Source organism: Bombina bombina, chromosome 5 (genome assembly GCF_027579735.1).
Source record: "Bombina bombina isolate aBomBom1 chromosome 5, aBomBom1.pri, whole genome shotgun sequence".
Classification (NCBI taxonomy): Eukaryota; Metazoa; Chordata; class Amphibia; order Anura; family Bombinatoridae; genus Bombina; species Bombina bombina.
Genome location: NC_069503.1, coordinates 111,158,201 through 111,175,955, shown reverse-complemented (window position 1 = coordinate 111,175,955; position 17,755 = coordinate 111,158,201). Strand labels below are relative to the sequence as shown.

General features: G+C 41.2%; 2 pseudogenes; one reads left to right on the top strand and one right to left on the bottom strand.

Moving 5' to 3' along the window:
* Positions 1-3,229, top strand: part of LOC128660030 (oocyte zinc finger protein XlCOF6-like) — a 69,839-nt pseudogene extending 66,610 nt beyond the window's left edge.
* The window catches only part of LOC128660037 (zinc finger protein 850-like), a 353,233-nt pseudogene that overhangs the window by 196,805 nt on the left and 138,673 nt on the right, over positions 1-17,755 (bottom strand).

Sequence of the window (17,755 nt, the reverse complement as noted above, 5' to 3'; positions counted from 1 at the left end):
ATTGGCTTATTGCCTGAGTATATGCACCAACAGTACATATTCATTCCAGCGATGTTCTCACCAGTTCTTAGTAGATAATTCACTTTCCACTTGTTTGACCATCTTCCTTTTACCTGGTGTTTGCATTTATCCTAATTATTAGTCCTTGCATGACTGCTTACAAAGGGTTATTAATTTTAATCCTACCGGGTTACCCGCTACAATTATCCACTCATTTACCTACTGTGGCTTTTAATTTTCATTTAATTTTTATTATTAAAAGTTAAGTTTTACTTTTCTCCATTCCTCATGGACACTCTCCTATTGCAGCAGTCTATGGCTACCATTTCCAGTTGATTTAGAGTGCTATCCAAGTACATACCTTGCAATTGCTTAGCAGTTGTTTTCCAGTCAACTTTCCCCCATATGTACATCACCGTGGTCCCCCAGTGCATTACACGTTCATTATTTATTTTTTTCCCCCCGCACTCTATAGGGGTAAGATTATTGGGACACATCTGTTGTAGTGCCGTCGTTCTTTGTCGTCCTTAAAAATACTACCCCCCCTCTGTCCTTTTAGATAGACTATGTATAACAAATGCCTAATCTCATCCCAAAACCTGGTTCATTACTCAGAACACCTGCACCTTCCCCTGCCCTGACCTCGCTCATGGAACACCCACAACTCCCCCAGTGTTCCCCACCCCAGAATCACCACTGATTTGTGTGCTTAATTTTACAGTGAGTATTATTAAACTAATAAAGTTTTGGCTGTATATATATATATATATATATATATATATATAAGAACCACAGCCGAAAGCTGAAGATTATCATAAGGTCACTGCTTCTTACCCTCTCAAAACATCTCACATTGATTATTAGTCTGTGATGATTAAGATATCATGTTTTCACCCATTTGGTTTAGCATAAGCCAGTGAGCACTGTATGTGCATTTGCTTGTGCAATGTTAAATGAGGATGGTGGATGCCACCTCTCTTGCCCAGAATACAGATGTACTTGTTCCCTGGCTGAGAACATTATCCACACGCACCTTGTTTAATACGGCCCTATAACTTGTTTTCATCAGTAATCAGTCATTTAGGGTACTATGATGTAGTAATGTTTACATTCTATGTCATCCTTTTTAATTTGTGATTTACAGGTAAATAAATGAAAACATATTTGAGTATAAAAAAAATGTTTTTTTTTATTGAGATGGATTATGTTATAAATGAATAAAGTCTTTTTATGTAGAAAAACAGTTAATAGTTAATATCTATCCTTCACTACAGGAAGCATCAGAATGATACCGCAAACTCCAATAGTCTTAGACACCAATGACTATTCACAAACATTGGGGATATCACAGCAGAAATTTAAAGGAGATAGTGAATTGGCAGGAACTGGGAAGCAATCATTATGTACAGAGAGTAATTTAGTCATCAAACAAGAGGACAACATTTATGACTTATCTAGTGAAATTATTATCCCCGAGGATAAACCACACATATTTACTGAGTTTTCAAAACCTATTAAAGAAGGGAAAAGTCTACAGTCTAGCCAAAAAAATCATACAAAGGAGCAACCTTTCAAATGTACAGAGTGTGAGAAAAGCTTTAGATGGGAGTCACATCTACTTGAACACTACAAAATTCACACAGGTGAGAAACCACACACATGTACTGAGTGCGGCAAATGTTTTACACAAATGAATCATCTGAAAAGTCATAAAAATATTCACAAAGAAGAAAAGCCTTGTACAGAATGTGGAAAAAGTTTTATACAAAAGAGAACTCTGAAAACTCATGAAAGGATTCACACAGGAGAAAAGCCATTCACATGTGCAGAGTGTGGAAAAAGTTTTACACGAATAAGTAATCTGAAAACTCATAAAAAGAATCACACAGGAGAAAAGCCTTTCGCATGTACAGAGTGTGGAAAAAGTTTTAAACGAATGGATAATCTGAAAACTCATAAAAAGAATCACACAGGAGATAAGCTTTTCACATGTACAGAGTGTGGAAAAAGTTTTAAACGATTGGATCATCTGAAAACTCATAAAAAGAATCACACAGGAGAAAAGCCTTTCGCATGTACAGAGTGTGGGAAAAGTTTTAAACGAATGGATCATCTGAAAACTCATAAAAAGAATCACACAGGAGAACAGCTTTTCACATGTACAGAGTGTGGAAAAAGTTTTACACAAAAGAGTTGTCTGAAAAGTCATGAAAGGATTCACACAGGAGAAAAGACGTTCACATGTACAGAGTGCGGAAAAAGTTTTACAAGAAAGAGTTGTCTGAAAAAACATGAAAGGATTCACACAGGAGAAAATCCTTTCACATGTACAGAGTGTGGAAAAAGTTTTACAGAAAAGAGTTGTCTGAAAAGTCATGAAAGGAGTCACACAGGAGAAAAGCCTTTCACATGTACAGAGTGTGGAAAAAGTTTTACACAAATGAGTCATCTGAAAAGACATGAAAGGATTCACACAGGAGAAAAGCCTTTCACATGTATAGAGTGTGGAAAAAGTTTTACAGAAAAGAGTTGTCTGAAAAGTCATGAAAGGAGTCACACAGGGGAAAAGCCTTTCACATGTACAGAGTGTGGAAAAAGTTTTACACAAATGAGTCATCTGAAAAGACATGAAATGATTCACACAGGAGAAAAGCCTTATACATGTACAGAGTGTGGAAAAAGTTTTACAGGTAAGAGTAGTCTGAAAAGTCATGAAAGGAGTCACACAGGGGAAAAGCCTTTTCACGTGTACAGAGTGTGGAAAAGGTTTTGCACAAATAAGTCATCTGAAAAGTCATGAAAGGATTCACACAGGAGAAAATCCTTTCACATGTACAGAGTGCGGAAAAAGTTTTACAGAAAAGAGTCGCCTGAAAAGTCATGAAAGGATTCACAAGGGAAGAAACCTTTCACATGTTTAGAAAGTGGAAAAAACATAATTTATGTAAGAACTTACCTGATAAATTAATTTCTTTCATATTGGCACAAGTCCATGAGCTAGTGACGTATGGAATATACAATCCTACCAGGAGGGGCAACGTTTCCCAAACCTCAAAATGCCTATAAATACACCCCCTCACCACACCCACAATTCAGTTTAACAAATAGCTAAGTAGTGGGGTGATAAAGAAAGGAGTAAAAAGCATCAACAAAGGAATTTGGAAATAATTGTGCTTTATACAAAAAATCATAACCACCATAAAAAGGGTGCATCTCATGGACTCTTGCCAATATGAAAGAAATTACTTTATCAGGCAAGTTCTTACATAAATTATGTTTTCTTTCATGTAATTGGCAAGAGTCCATGAGCTAGTGATGTATGGGATATACATTCCTACCTGGAGGGGCAAAGTTTCCCAAACCTCAAAATGCCTATAAATACACCCCTCACCACACCATGGAGGTGTGAAGTAAGTTTGTGCTAGATTTCTACGTTGATATGCGCTTCGCAGCTGGCTGAAGCCCGGTTTTCCTCTCAGAGTGCAGTGAATGTCAGAGGGATGTGAAGAGAGTATTGCCTATTTGAATACCATGGTCTTCCTCTAGGGGATCTATTTCATAGGTTCTCTGTTATCGGTCGTAGAGATTTCTTCTCCTACCTCCATTTTCAGATCGACGATATACTCTTATATACCATTACCTCTACTGATTCTCATTTCAGTACTGGTTTGGCTATCTACTATATGTAGATGAGTGTCTTAGGGTAAGTAAGTCTTAATTTATTTATGACACTCTAAGCTATGGTTTGGCACTTTATATGTAAAGTTCTAAATATATGTTTTAAACTTATATTTGCCATGATTCAGGTCAATCCAGTGTTCCTTCTTTCAGACTGTCAGTTTAATTTTTTGGGAAAATGCATATGAATTAAAAAAAATTCTTACCTTAAAATTTTCAATTGTCTTTTTTTCTTCTAAATTGCGGGCTGTTAGGCTCGCGGGTGCAGAAAATGCTAGAATTTATTGCGTCATTTTTGGCGCAAGACTTTTTTGGCGTGAGAATGACGTCATTTCCGGCGTCATAGTTGACACCGGAACTTTTCACGTAGTTGGGTCATTTTTGACTCGTGTTTGTTGCAGACGTTTTTTGGCGTCAAAAAATGTGGGCGTCATACTTGGCGCCATTTTTTTTTAACATTATTTCAGTCTCACTTTTTAGTTGCTTCTGGTTTCTAGAGGCTTGTTCTGTTTTGCATTTTTTCCCATTCCTGAAACTGTCATTTAAGGAATTTGATAATTTTGCTTTATATGTTGTTTTTTTCTATTACATATTGCAAGATGTCACTACCTGACCCTGGATCAGAATCTACTTCTGGAAAGACGCTGCCTGATGTTGGTTCTACCAAAGCTAAGTGCATTTGTTGTAAACTTTTGGTAACTGTTCCTCCGGCTGTTGTTTGTGTTAGTTGTCATGATAAACTATCAAATGCGGATAATATTTCCATTAGTAATAATCCATTACCTGTTGTTGTTCCTTCAACATCTAATGTTCAGGATGTTCCTGTTAATGTAAAAGAATTTGTTTCTAATTCTATTCAGAAGGCTCTGTCTGTTATACCTCCTTCTAGTAAACGTAAAAGGTCTTTTAAAACTTCTCATATTTCAGATGAATTTTTAAATGACCGCCATCACTCTGACTTATCTATCTCTGATGAGGATCTATCTGGTTCAGAAGATTCTGCCTCAGATATTGACACTGATAAATCTTCATATTTGTTTAAGATGGAGTTTATTCGTTCTTTGCTGAAAGAAGTGTTGATTGCATTAGATATGGAGGAGTCTAGTCCTTGTGATATTAAAACTAATAAGCGTTTAAATTCGGTTTTTAAACCTCATGTAGTTATTTCAGAAGTTTTTCCAGTTCCTGATGCTATTTCAGAAGTAATTTCTAGGGACTGGAATAGTCTGGGTACTTCATTTACTCCTTCTCCAAGGTTTAAGAAATTGTACCCTTTGCCGTCTGATAGATTAGAGTTTTGGGAAAAAATCCCCAAAGTTGATGGGGCTATTTCTACTCTTGCTAAACGTACTACTATTCCTACCGCAGATAGTACTTCTTTTAAGGATCCTTTATATAGGAAGCTTGAATCCTTTCTAAGGAAGGCTTATTTATGTTCAGGTAATCTTCTTAGACCTGCTATTTCTTTGGCTGATGTTGCTGCAGCTTCCACCTTCTGGTTGGAGGCTTTAGTGCAACAAGTGTCAGACCATAATGCTTATAGCATTGTTAAACTTCTTCAACATGCTAATAACTTTGTTTGTGATACCATTTTTGATATCATTAGGATTGATGTCAGGTATATGTCTTTAGCTATTTTAGCTAGAAGAGCTTTATGGCTTAAATCTTGGAATGCAGATATGACTTCTAAGTCAACGTTGCTTTCTCTTTCTTTCCAAGGTAATAAATTATTTGGTTCTCAGTTGGATTCTATAATTTCAACTGTTACTGGGGGGAAGGGAGCTTTTTTGCCTCAGGATAAAAAATCTAAGGGAAAATATAGGGCTGCTAATCGTTTTCGTTCCTTTCATCAGAATAAGGAACAGAAGCCTGACTCTTCCCCTAAAGGAACAGGTTTGGAAACCTTCTCCAGTCTGGAATAAATCCAAGCCTTTTAGAAAATCAAAAGCAGCTCCCAAGTCCGCATGAAGGTGCGGCCCTCATTCCAGCACAGCTGGTAGAGGGCAGGTTATATTTTTTCAAAGATGTTTGGATCAATTCGATTCAAAATCTTTGGATTCAGAACATTGTTTCTCAAGGGTACAGAATAGGTTTCAAGGTAAGACCGCCTGTGAGAAGATTTTTTCTCTCACGCATTCCAGTAAACCCAGTAAAGGCTCAGGCGTTTCTGAAATGTGTTTCAGACCTGGAGTCAGCTGGGGTAATTGTGCCAGTTCCAGTTCTGGAACGGGGCCTGGGGTTTTATTCAAATCTGTTCATTGTACCAAAGAAAGAGAATTCTTTCAGACCAGTTCTGGATCTAAAAATATTGAATCGTTATGCAAGGATACCAACATTCAAAATGGTGACTATAAGGACTATTCTGCCTTTTGTTCAGCAAGGGCATTATATGTCCACAATAGATTTACAGGATGCATATCTTCATATTCCAATTCATCCGGACCACTATCAGTTCCTGAGATTCTCTTTTCTAGACAAGCATTACCAGTTTGTTGCTCTTCCTTTTGGCCTAGCAACAGCTCCAAGGATCTTTTCAAAGGTTCTTGGTGCCATTCTCTCTGTAATCAGAGAGCAGGGTATTGCGGTATTTCCTTATTTGGACGATATCTTGGTACTTGCTCAGTCTTTACATTCTGCAGAATCTCACTCAAATCAACTTGTGTTGTTTCTTCAAAGACATGGTTGGAGGATCAATTTACCAAAGAGTTCCTTGATTCCTCAGACAAGGGTAACCTTTTTGGGTTTCCAAATAGATTCAGTGTTCATGACTTTGTCTCTAACAGAAAAGAGACGTCTGAAATTGGTTTCAGCTTGTCGAAACCTTCAGTCTCAATCATTCCCTTCGGTAGCTTTGTGCATGGAAATTCTAGGTCTCATGACTGCTGCATCAGACGCGATCCCCTTTGCTCGTTTTCACATGAGACCTCTCCAGCTTTGTATGCTGAACCAATGGTGCAGGGATTATACAAAGATATCACAATTAATATCCTTAAATCCCAATGTTCGATCTTCTCTGACTTGGTGGTTGGATCACCATCGTTTAGTTCAAGGGGCCTCCTTTGTTCATCCAACCTGGACTGTGATCTCAACAGATGCAAGTCTTTCAGGTTGGGGAGCTGTATGGGGATCTCTGACAGCGCAGGGGGTTTGGGAATCTCAGGAGGCGAGATTACCAATCAACATTTTGGAACTCTGTGCGATTTTCAGAGCTCTTCAGTTCTGGCCTCTTCTGAAGAGAGAATCGTTTATTTGCTTTCAGACAGACAATGTCACAACCGTGGCGTATGTCAATCATTAAGGTGGGACTCACAGTCCTCAGGCTATGAAAGAAGTGTCTCGGATACTTGTATGGGCGGAATCCAGCTCCTGTCTAATCTCTGCAGTTCACATCCCAGGTATAGACAATTGGGAAGCGGATTTCTTCTTCCAAAAGTGATTTCCAATCTTAATGGAGCGTTCGTTTGTACTGCTGGTGGCTCCAGCATGGCCACACAGGTTTTGGTATGCGGATCTCGTTCGGATGGCCAGTTGCCAACCTTGGACACTTCCGTTAAGGCCAGACCTTCTATCTCAAGGCCCTTTTTTCCATCAGGATCTCAAATCGTTAAATTTAAAGGTATGGAGATTGAACGCGTAATACTTAGTCATAGAGGTTTCTCTGACTCAGTGATTAATACTATGTTACAGGCTCGTAAATCTGTGTCTAGAAAGATTTATTATAGAGTTTGGAAGACTTACATTTCTTGGTGTTCTTCTCATAGATTCTCTTGGCATTCTTTTAGAATTCCTAGAATTTTACAGTTTCTTCAGGATGGTTTGGATAAGGGTTTGTCTGCAAGTTCCTTGAAAGGACAAATCTCTGCTCTTTCTGTTCTGTTTCACAGAAAAATTGCTAATCTTCCTGATATTCATTGTTTTGTTCAGGCTTTGGTTCGTATCAAGCCTGTCATTAAGTCAATCTCTCCTCCTTGGAGTCTTAATTTGGTTTTGAGGGCTTTACAGGCTCCTCCGTTTGAGCCTATGCATTCTCTGGACATTAAATTACTTTCTTGGAAAGTCTTGTTCCTTTTGGCCATCTCTTCTGCTAGAAGAGTTTCTGAGTTATCTGCTCTTTCTTGTGAGTCTCCTTTTCTGATTTTTCATCGGGATAAGGCGGTTTTGCAGACTTCATTTAAATTTTTACCTAAAGTTGTGAATTCTAACAACATTAGTAGAGAAATTGTTGTCCCTTCATTGTGTCCTAATCCTAAGAATTCTCTGGAAAGATCTTTACATTCTTTTGATGTACTAAGAGCTTTGAAATATTATGTTGAAGCTACTAAAGATTTTAGAAAGACTTCTAGTCTATTTGTTATCTTTTCTGGTTCTAGGAAAGGTCAGAAGGCTTCTGCCATTTCTTTGGCGTCTTGGTTAAAGCTTTTGATTCATCATGCTTATGTGGAGTCGGGTAAATCCCCTCCTCAGAGGATTATGGCTCATTCTACTAGGTCAGTTTCTACTTCCTGGGCTTTTAAGAATGAAGCTTCTGTTAATCAGATTTGCAAAGCAGCAACTTGGTCTTCTTTGCATACTTTTACTAAATTCTACCATTTTGATGTTTTTTTTCTTCCTCAGAAGCAGTTTTTGGTAGAAAAGTACTTCAGGCAGCTGTTTCAGTTTGATTCTTCTGCTTATAATTTCAGTTTTTTTCATTATAAGATTAAAACTTTTTTGATTTGGGTTGTGGATTGTTTTTTCAGCGGAATTGGCTGTCTTTATTTTATCCCTCCCTCTCTAGTGACTCTTGCGTGGAAGTTCCACATCTTGGGTATCTGCTATCCCATACGTCACTAGCTCATGGACTCTTGCCAATTACATGAAAGAAAACATAATTTATTTAACAACTTACCTGTAAATTAATTTCTTTCATATTGGCAAAAGTCCATGAGGCCCACCCTTTTTTTTTGTGGTGGTTATGATTTTTTTTGTATAAAGCACAATTATTTCAATTCCTTGTTTGATGCTTTCGCTCCTTTCTTATCACCCCACTTCTTGGTTATTTGTTAAACTGAATTGTGGGTGTGGTGAGGGGTGTATTTATAGGCATTTTGAGGTTTGGGAAACTTTGCCCCTCCTGGTAGGAATGAATATCCCATACGTCACTAGCTCATGGACTCTTGACAATATGAAAGAAATGAATTTATCAGGTAAGTTCTTACATAAATTATGTTTTCTTTCATGTAATTGGCAAGAGTTCATGAGCTAGTGACGTATGGGATAGTAATACCCAATACGTGGAACTTTACAGAAGAGTCACTAGAGAGTGAGGAATAAATAATAACAGCCATTTTCCGCAGAAAAAAAATAATCCACACCCCAAAATATAAGTTTATTCTCATAAATGAAAAGAAAAAATGTAAACATAAGCAGAGAAATCAAACTGAAACAGCTGCCTGAAAAACGTTTCTACCAAAAACTGCTTCCGAAGAAGCAAATACATCAAAACGGTAGAACTTAGTAAATGTATGCTAAGAAGACCAAGTTGCTGCTTTGCAAATCTGATTAACTGAAGCTTCGTTCTTAAAAGCCCAAGAAGTGGAGACTGATCTAGTAGAATCAGCTGCAATTCTCTGAGGTGGGGCCTGACCCAACTCCAAATAAGCCTGATGAATCAAAAGCTTTAATCAAGATGCCAAGGAAATGACAGAAGCTTTCTGACCTTTCCTAGAACCAGAAAAGATAACAAATAGACTAGAAGTCTTCCTGAAATCTTTAGTAGCTTCAACATAATATTTCAAAGCTCTTACCACATCCAAAGAATGTAAGGATCTCTCCAAAGAATTCTTAAGATTAGGACACAAAGAAGGGACAACAATTTCTCTATTAATGTTGTTAGAATTCGCAACATTAGGTAGAAATTTAAATGAAGTTTGCAAAACTGCCTTATACTGATGGATAATCCAAAAAGGAGATTCACAAGAAAGAGCAGATAATTTGGAAACTCTTCTAGCAGAAGAGATGGCCAAAAGGAACAACACTTTCCAAGAAAGTAATTTAATGTCCAAAGAATGTATATGCTCAAACAGAGAAGCCTGTAAAGCCTTCAAAACCAAATTAAGACTCCAAGGAGGAGAGATTTATTGAATGACAGGCTTGATACGGACCAAAGTCTGTACAAAACCGTAAATATCAGGAAGCTTAGCAATCTTTCTGTAAAATAAAACAGGTGACAGTGGATGGTACACTAAGCGCCTGCCTAAAGGACCCTAGCTCTGGATATTGGCTCCTAGTAGCCAATAGAATAAATAAGTAGAAAAGGGTTGGAACCAAAGCGCCTAAAAGGCCGGGTCTGAACAAAGTTAATTAAACCGATTCGCTTTAAAATAAAAATTACACTTTAATTCGTTACAGACATGGATCCATGTTACATAATAAAAAACAACTTAAAATTCTTTAAGCAATAAAATTCTTTAAACAATAAAATAATAAAAGAATCACTGATGATTCTCCTATTGGTAACTGGTACAGACCTATCTATACTGGTATCCCAGTATCTCTAGGTATTCTTTGACCAATAAAATAATAAAAGAATCACTGATGATTCTCTTGTTGGTAACTAGTACAGACCTATCTAGACTGGTATCCCAGTATCTCTAGGTACGGCGGTCCCCTTTCTAGGTGTTATGTGCCTTAGTAACTGATATTGAGGTAGACTCCCTAAATATGTGAGTGGTGCTTTAAGTGTAAATATGTGCTAGAGGATACCAAATCCTTCTATGTAAATAATGAACGAAAATGATGAAAAAATAATAAGGTGGTGGTGTATAGAAGTAACAGTGATAAGTATTAAAACTTAAATAAAATATTGATGCAGGTAATAAACATTCCAATGTGATTATTCAAACAGAAAAAATATATATGCAAGGCGTTGCAGATGTGAAAACGAAGACATAAACAAAAAGCAAAAATAGTCCTCCAAATGATAGTGTTAAATCCAAATTGCAGTGTTCACTCCAAAAAGTGATAGTAATAAAAACCCAAAGTGAAAAACCAAAGCTAAAAAATCAGTGGCCACTGTAAAATATGAGCAAAACAAGTCAATCCTGTGAAAAGATAAATATATTCCTGCAACCTTAGCAGTACCGGGAAATGGTGATATATCAAAGTCTCATCCGGGGCCCGGCTGACCCAAATCACACCTAAAAATAAAAACAAACACACAATAGTGCAGAGCGTAATTTCTCAAGTAGAATAAAAGGAGGAAGACTCACCAGTCGACGCGTTTCGGTCTGTGCTAGACCTTTATCAAGACTCTTGATAAAGGTCTAGCACAGACCGAAACGCGTCGACTGGTGAGTCTTCCTCCTTTTATTCTACTTGAGAAATTACGCTCTGCACTATTGTGTGTTTGTTTTTATTTTTAGGTGTGATTTGGGTCAGCCGGGCCCCGGATGAGACTTTGATATATCACCATTTCCCGGTACTGCTAAGGTTGCAGGAATATATTTATCTTTTCACAGGATTGACTTGTTTTGCTCATATTTTACAGTGGCCACTGATTTTTTAGCTTTGGTTTTTCACTTTGGGTTTTTATTACTATCACTTTTTGGAGTGATCACTGCAATTTGGATTTAACACTATCATTTGGAGGACTATTTTTGCTTTTTGTTTATGTCTTCGTTTTCACATCTGCAACGCCTTGCATATATATTTTTTCTGTTTGAATAATCACATTGGAATGTTTATTACCTGCATCAATATTTTATTTAAGTTTTAATACTTATCACTGTTACTTCTATACACCACCACCTTATTATTTTTTCATCATTTTCGTTCATTATTTACATAGAAGGATTTGGTATCCTCTAGCACATATTTACACTTAAAGCACCACTCACATATTTAGGGAGTCTACCTCAATATCAGTTACTAAGGCACATAACACCTAGAAAGGGGACCGCCGTACCTAGAGATACTGGGATACCAGTCTAGATAGGTCTGTACTAGTTACCAACAAGAGATTCATCAGTGATTCTTTTATTATTTTATTGGTCAAAGAATACCTAGAGATACTGGGATACCAGTATAGATAGGTCTGTACCAGTTACCAATAGGAGAATCATCAGTGATTCTTTTATTATTTTATTGTTTAAAGAATTTTATTGCTTAAAGAATTTTAAGTTGTTTTTTATTATTTAACATGGATCCATGTCTGTAAAGAATTAAAGTGTAATTTTTATTTTAAAGCGAATCGGTTTAATTAACTTTGTTCAGACCCGGCCTTTTAGGCGCTTTGGTTCCAACCCTTTTGTAAAATAAAACAGAGCAGAGATTTGTCCCTTCAAGGAACTTGCAGACAAACCCTTATCCAAACCGTCCTGAAGAAACTGTAAAATTCTAGGAATTCTAAAAGAATGCCAGGAGTGTCACGGATACCGGGCTGCAAGGGTTAAACCCTTATCCCCTACAACCTCACCCCTGTTGTTTCTCAGTGGTTTTGGGCTCCTCAGAGCAACCACAATCTCCGGAAGCTATTTGTTTGCTTTCGTTGGCTTGTTTTTGTATTAAAGGGACAGTAAACCTTAAAAATAATGTTATATAATTCTGCACATAGTGCAAACATTATAAAACATAATTTCCCCTTTGAATTAAAAAAAAAAAACTGCTGTTTTACAGACCCGCTCTCTGTGATCTTCTGAGCGGTTCTGTTTTTTTCAGAGAGCAGGAGCGAGCTGCACTTAGTGCTATGGCGCGGTCGGGCTGGGCTGTGACTATACAGCTGGCCCGATGCGCTGTTTGAATAAAACAGACCCGCTCAGAAGATCACAGAGAGCGGGTCTGTAAAACAGCAGGTTTTTTCTTAAATTCAAATTGGAAATTATGTTTTATAATATGTTTGCGCTAATATAATGTTATATAATTCTGCACTATTTTATAACATTATACGCACCTAACATTATAACATTATATGCACCTAACCCCTCTCAGGCTGGCCGGGCTCCTGGAACTCCCGGTCAGCCGCAGGACACCGATTAACTTTACCCCTGGTCGCTCCAGCAGCACTTTGCCCCAGAGCTCCACTCTTTTGGGGATTGGTGGCCCCTATGGAGGACAAGAGCTGGGGGAATTATCGGAGTGGAGCTCTTTTGGGAACCAGGGGTTTTGGACACCCCTAACCTCGTAAATTCAACAGACTGTAACTCCAGTCCCCAGTATCGAATGATGCTGATTTTTGGACTGTGGCATCTGGGGACCGAGAGCTTTAAAATGACAAGTTTAAAATGGAAGTGCCACTCAACCGGGATCACCCCGAAACAGCCACCCCTGTGTTCTGTGGCTGCTATGGAGGTGCTGGTCTGTCTAGATGGGCGGGAAATGGCGGGAAAATTGTGGGATTGTCCTTTGTCTTATCAAGATGAGTTGTATGTATAAAAGGAGTGTGTGTTTTCAATAAAATCGGTTCTTATTTCACCTGAATGCTAGTCGGTCTAGTCATTTAGATGGGCTCCTGCTAGAATCACTTTAATGGGCTACATAGCAGCTTGTTCCAGGCAGCGGAAGGACCCGGCAGCGGTGCAATGCTTCCGTCTACCTGGAACGTCCAAACCACCAACTGAAGATCTTGCCGGATGGAGCAGTACCATGGGCACCGGAAGGAAGAATTGAGAACTTTGCTGCAGTCTAAAGGGAAAGTTGCTGGCAACAAGACAAAGGCAGTGCTCATAGCCGAACTGATGGAGGACGATCGGGCTAGCGAGCAGGCTGGTGGGTTGTACAGCAACCAAAGTGGGGGACGGCCCAGTACAACCTCCACTCAAGGGACTACAATGTCCGACCTTCAGCAGCAGATACAGTGGCAACTGGCCCTCTATGGATCTAACCCCCCAGGAGATCATTACTCGGATAGTGACTGCAGCCACCAAGGTACATATGTTGGAGCTTCAGAAGTCTATGGGGGGTCAGGCCTCACAGGGCTTTCCGAACACTCCAGGATCATGGAATGTTCAAGACCCAGTGCCGTATGCATGGGGTCACTGATGTCGACAGGGTTACTATCCTAATTGGGAAACTGTCCGGTAGGGCCCTGGAGGCTTTTCACACTGTTCCCTCCGGGGATCAAGACAACTATGACCGGGTGAAGGAGCGTATCCTTGCCCGGTATGGACTCACACCGGAGGCTCACCGGCTAAGATTCCGGGGGCTACAAAGACAAGAGGAGCCTTATATCGAGTTCGCCCAACGCTTAGTTTGATCCTTGAACTCCTGGGTTACTGGGTGCCACATCACCACCCTAGACGGAGCTGTTCTACAACTGCGCTCCAGCGGAGATAAGGGACTGGGTAAAGGACAAGGGACCCAGAACAGCTGACCAAGCTGCCGCCCTGGCCAATCAGTATGTGGATGCCCGGTGCCAGGTGGCCACCGACCTCCGGCCAGCAACACGTTCTGCTCCAGCCCCAGCTCGACCCCCAACAGCTGGCTGTCTACCCGGCTGGAGGCAGCAATTCCCGGGGGTGTTATGGGTGTGGACACCCCGGCCACATTATACGGAACTGCCCAACCAGACAAACCCCCCAGCCCAGCCACCAAGGAACCCTACACCAGCTTCATGGGGGACTCCTCAAGATCGCACCTATCAGGCTGCTGCCCATTGTACACATACAGCGAGCTCCGACCCCTATGCTGAGTGGACAGGAGAAGAAGTGGGTGTCTTGCACCACATCAGCTCAGTGGACCAAGACAACCAACAACAACACCGGCAAGATGTCTGAGTCAACGGGCAGACGGCACAAGGAATGAGAGATACTGGGGCCACCGTTTCTTTGATTCAGCCTCACCTTGTTCCCCCCTCTGGCTGAACTGGGCGAACTCTTGCTGTGGGGGTAGCGGGAGGTGATGTACTAAGGATCCCTACAGCTTGGGTCCATTTTGACTGGAAAACCGACTCCCGCAATGTAGAAGTGGGGATTATGCACCACATCCCTGCCGAGGTCCTGTTGGGAAATGACCTCGGCCACCTTGCCTCCGCCTTTTTGGGGGATACCTCTCCAGACACCTGCCCAGTGACTACCCGCCAGCAGGCCAGATGCCAAGCCATCTCATAAACTCTGGGGACCCAGGTAAGACCGACTACCCCGACTGCCCGTCCCCACTATCCCCGAACTTGCCGTCACCCCCTCCAACTTCGCCAAAGAGACCTTGAGCAACCCGACCCTAGCCCCTTACCGAGACTGAGTAGGTGCTGATGCCCAGGGCCCCGGAGACTAATGGTTCCAGTGGGAGGGAGAGCTCCTGTACACACATTTTTGATTATTCACGCCCACTTCATCACATCATCTTTTCAGGATTTTTTGGATATTCACAATAATTTTTGAAATTTGATTTGAAAACCACTAAGTTTTTCTTTTTTACACACTTCATCATTTCACCGTTTATCGAGGGATATATAAGGATAACTGTTTTAAAATAGAATCTTCATATTGGACATTCACTCTCTGGAAAGAATTTAAAGTTTGGGACCTACATATTTATGGACACCTACTCAGTAAATTGATGTTTTTATATATTTATATTTTTTATCCAACCATCAACAGCTGTTTTATTGTAATTTATTTTGTGATTAAGATTGTATATTGTTGTGGTTTTTAACCACAATTGTATTGTTTTTTATATAGATATATGCATATTTTATTGTTAATTTTAAGTGGATCCACTTTTGTATCTTGTTTGTATATTTTAGCTATAAGTAGCTTATAAAATATTTTATATACCCCTATAGAATTTCAATATATTTTTTATTTAAATAATCTTGTCACTACTAGTGTCTTAGCCTTTTAGGAGGCGCTCTGTGTATTTATTTTTAGCACTACATTCACCTTTTTGGGGGCGCTGGTACCCACAATACTAGGAGCTACAGACACAAGGTTGAGCGCTGTCAGATTTTAACAGATTTTTTTCAATGACCTCGGCCACCTTGCCTCCGCCTTTTTGGGGGATACCTCTCCGGACACCTGCCCAGTGACTACCCGCCAGCAGGCCAGATGCCAAGCCATCTCATAAACTCTGGGGACCCAGGTAAGACCGACTACCCCGACTGCCCGTCCCCACTATCCCCGAACTTGCCGTCACCCCCTCCTGGGCGACCCCCTCCAACTTCACCAAAGAGACCTTGAGCAACCCGACCCTAGCCCCTTACCGAGACCGAGTAGGTGCTGATGCCCAGGGCCCCGGAGACTAATGGTTCTAGTGGGAGGGAGAGCTCCTGTACTGGATCTCCAAGAGGAGAAAAGGACTGGTGCCCAAATGCCAGCTGGTCATACCAAAGAAGTTTCGGTCCAACCTGCTGAACATAGGGCATTACATCCCCTTAGCCGGCCACTTAGGAAAGCAAAGGACCCACCACTGCTTGACTCAAACCTTCTTGTGGCCAGGCATTACAGCCGACATCAAGGAATACTTTAAATCCTGTGAGGTTTGCCAGAAGGTAGGAAAGACAGGAGACCTTACGAAAGCCCCCCTCCATCCTCTGCCCATTATTGATGAACCCTTTAGCCGAGTAGCAGTAGACATTGTGGGGCCATTAGCTCGGCCAAGCCCCTCAGGGAAGAAATACATCCTTACAGTAATAGACTACGCAACCCGATACCCAGAGGCAATCCCCTTGGCGAATATCCAGGGTAGGCTTCCCTCAAGAAGTAGTTTCCGATCAAGGAACACAGTTCACTGCAGAAATCACTCAACAACTCTGGAAGTTGTGTGGGATTAAACCCCTGCACAGCGCCCCTTACCATCCCCAGACAAATGGGCTGTGTGAGAGGTTTAATGGGACCCTAAAGCAACTGCTTAGGATGTTCTCGGCCACTCACAAGGACTGGGAAAGATTCCTGCTGCACCTCCTCTTTGCATATCGAGAGGTGCCTCAGGAATCCACAGGCTTTTCCCCCTTTGAACTACTGTATGGTCGAAAGGTTAGGGGCCCTCTAGATTTGGTACAAGCTCACTGGGAGGGAACCACCGGGGGGGGGGGAAGAGCACTCTTTCCTGAGGTACGTACTCCAGCTCAGAGACCGGCTGAAGGACCTGGCTGCCCAGGTACACAAGAACCTTCAAGCCTCTCAGCACAAGCAGAAGCGATGGTACGATCGCAATGCCCGTACCCAAACCCTGATAGTGGGACAGAAGGCCCTCACCCTGAAGCCTGTCAAAACGGAGAGCTACAGGCCTCTTTGCAAGGATCTTACCGGGTTGTGGAACAACTGAACAACACCACATACCTGATAGTGAAGTGTTCAGATGAAAGGATCCGTCGGACCTTTCATGTGAACATGTTGAAGGCATACATAGAAAGGCCCAGAGACGTGGCCACTATCTGTGCGCCGGCAGTGGAGGACTCTGAAAGTCTTCCAATGCTGGAGCTTCCCAGACCTACTGATGCCCCCCAGGGGGTGGATGACATATTCCTAGACGACAGGTTAGAGCCTGGACAGAAAAAGCAGGTCCGGCGACTCCTGGAACAGAGAAGTGACATCTTCTATACTGTCTCTGGGTTTACCACCACAGCCATCCACTGGGTGGAGACCCCTGGACAGACCCCCCTGCAACAGGCTACCTATAGGGTCCCAGAGGCCGTCAGGGAAAGTATGCCCTAGGGAATGTTGGACCTCGGTGTCATTGAACCGTCCAACAGTCCCTAGGCCTCCCCGGTGGTGTTAGTGCCCTAAAAGGTTGGAACTACCCAGTTCTGCATACTACCGTAGACTCAATGATAGAACCACCACTGATGCCTTTCCCATGCCCCGAGTAGATAACCTGTTAGATCAAATCGCCCGAGGCCACTTCCTGACCACCCTCGACCTATGCAAGGGTTATTGGCAAATCCCCCTCGACCCTGAATCCATCCCCAAGTCTGCTTTCATCACTCCTTTCGACTTATACCCCTTTAAGGTCATGCCATTTGGAATTAAGAATGCCCCAGCCACTTTCCAAAGAATGGTAGACTGCCTGTGCATACCTGGATGACATTGCCATCTATAGCGAGACCTGGGAGGACCATCTGGTCCACCTAGGCATCATTTTAGATCGCCTTCAAGCCGCCGGC